Raw genomic sequence first — 2,500 nt, forward strand, 5'->3', positions numbered from 1 at the left:
CAGAAGAGACGCAGGTGTAACGAGGATGAAAGCTAGAAGCAGTTATGGCACAGAGAGCGAAGGACCATAGATGGCACAATTACCGTCACAGAAAGCTAAAGCAATACTGCAAATCCCTCCCGTAGTTGGCAGAGCTCGAACCTGCGCAGGGAGACCACAATGGTTTTCAAGTCCATCGCCTTAACCTCTCTGCCATGACTACGCATAATGTTAGAAAGCAAGCCCCCTTGTCTGATGGCGCCCTGCACAGGCCAAGCTTCAGAAACAAAATCAAGCAGAAAGATGAGGTGGTAAAATATTTTCAACCTTCCCGTATACTCAACGGCAAAGGGTTGCCGTGACCAGGATTCGAACCGGGGTTGCTGCGGCCACAACGCAGAGTACTAACCACTATACGATCACGGCGTGCCACTGGCTCTCCCAAGACAACCCCTGGAGCCCGGATACAAGAAGCAGCAGCGGCGTGTTTGTCCATCGAAGAGGGTCTGGACATTTCGCAAATAAGTGCGAGGACCGTGAAAAATGCATGGATGCTTTGCCTCATGGCCTTCAGCAAACAGCGTTGTCGGCAGGATTCGAACCTGCGCGGGGAGACCCCAATGGATTTCAAGTCCATCGCCTTAACCACTCGGCCACGACTACGGGAGTAGACCAATTACTGCTCAGTTTGTGTCCAACACTGCTGCCTGACCTACTTGCAACCAACCCAGCTCAGTCAGCAAGCGGAGATTGCAAGCTAGCCCTGCAAGCGGGTAAAACAGCGGTCCCTCTGAGGAGAAATCAGGCTGCCATGTCTCATCCTATGTAATGGGGTTTTTCAGTACTGGCCCTGGGGACCGACAGCACTGCACAATTGGGAAGTCTGTCTTATTCTACTCACTCTGTGAGGACTTTTTCCTAAAGGGCTGACCATCAGAATCAGGTTTGCCGAACAAGGGAGATGCACTAATCCCCGGGAGCAGAAAGGAACATCACTCTAGTACAGAGTCAGCAGAAGAGATGGACCGTAGTGATAGCAAGCTGAGGCCTACAAAAAGAAGACTGACCTACGCCCAAACAGGGACTTGAATTAAGCAGACCACCTTCTGCCATGTTGTGTGTAACACTGGTGCCTGACCTACTTGCAACCTAGCAAGCCGAGATTGTAAGCTAGCCCTGGAAGCGGCTAAAACAGCAGTCCCACTGAGGAGAAATCAGGCTGCCATGTCTCATCCTATGTAATGGGGTTTTTCAGTATTGGCCCTGGGGACCGACAGCACTGCACAAATGGGAGGTCTGTCTTATTCTACTCACTCCGTGAGCACTCTTTCCTAAAGGGCTGACCATCAGAATCATGTGTGCCGAACAAGGGAGATGTACTGACCCCCTGGAGAAGGAAGGAACATCGCTCTAATACAGAGTCAGCAGAAGAGATGGACCCGTAGTGATAGCAAGCTGAGGCCTCCAAAAAGTAGACTGACCTTCGCCCAAACAGGGACTTGAATTAAGCAGACAACCTTCTGCCCTGTTGTGTGTCACATTGCTGCCTGACCTACTTGCAACCTAGCAAGCCGAGATTGTAAGCTAGCCCTGGAAGCGGGTAAAACAGCAGTCCCACTGAGGAGAAATCAGGCTGCCATGTCTCATCCTATGTAATGGGGTTTTTCAGTGCAGGGCCTGGGGACCGACAGCACTGCACAATTCGGAGGTCTGTCTTATTCTACTCACTCTGTGAGCGCGCTTTCCTAACGAGCTGACCATCAGAATCAGGTGTGCCAAACAAGCGAGGTGCACTGATACCCTGGAGCAGGAAGGAACACCGCTCCAGTACAGATTCAGAAGAAGAGATGGACCGTAGTGATAGCAAGGTGACTCCGCCAAAAGCAGACAGACTTTCACCCAAACAGGGATTTGAACCCTGGACCCTCAGATTAAAAGTCTGATGCTCTACCGACTGAGCTATCCCGGCTCTTGTGGAGCACTGGCTTCTCACCTTTTATGAAGCAGCAATTTTACAACAAGCTCCCCAGAAGAGACACAGGTGTCACAAGGATGAAAGCTAGAAGCAGTTATGGCACAGAGAGCGAAGGACCATAGAAGGCACAATTACCGTCACAGAAAGCTAAAGCAATACTGCAAATCCCTCCCGTAGTCGGCAGAGTTAGAACCTGCGCAGGGAGATCCCAATGGATTTCAAGTCCATCGCCTTAACCTCTCGGCCATGACTACGCATAATGTTAGAAAGCAAGCTCCCTTGTCTGATGGCTCCCTGCACAGGCCAAGCTTCAGAAACAAAATCAAGCAGAAAGATGAGGTGGTAAAATATTTTCAACCTTCCCGTATACTCAACGGCAAAGGGTTGCCGTGACCCGGATTCGAACCGGGGTTGCTGCGGCCACAACGCAGAGTACTAACCACTATACGATCACGGCGTGCCACTGGCTTTCCCAAGACAACCCCTGGAGCCCGGATACAAGAAGCAGCAGCGGCGTGTTTGTCCATCGAAGAGGGTCTGGACATT

At 51.1% G+C, this 2,500-nt stretch overlaps 2 non-coding genes across 2 annotated transcripts; both read right to left on the reverse strand.

Annotated features, from left to right (window-relative positions):
* Window positions 1–560: 560 nt before the first annotated feature.
* trnas-uga (transfer RNA serine (anticodon UGA)) lies at window positions 561–642 on the reverse strand. Its single transcript has one exon. It is a non-coding gene; the product is annotated as a tRNA-Ser (tRNA).
* A 1,697-nt stretch (window positions 643–2,339) lies between these two features.
* On the reverse strand, window positions 2,340–2,411 carry trnah-gug (transfer RNA histidin (anticodon GUG)). Its single transcript has one exon. It is a non-coding gene; the product is annotated as a tRNA-His (tRNA).
* Window positions 2,412–2,500: the final 89 nt, after the last annotated feature.

Source organism: Carassius carassius, chromosome 18, assembly GCF_963082965.1.
Source record: "Carassius carassius chromosome 18, fCarCar2.1, whole genome shotgun sequence".
Lineage (NCBI taxonomy): Eukaryota > Metazoa > Chordata > Actinopteri > Cypriniformes > Cyprinidae > Carassius > Carassius carassius.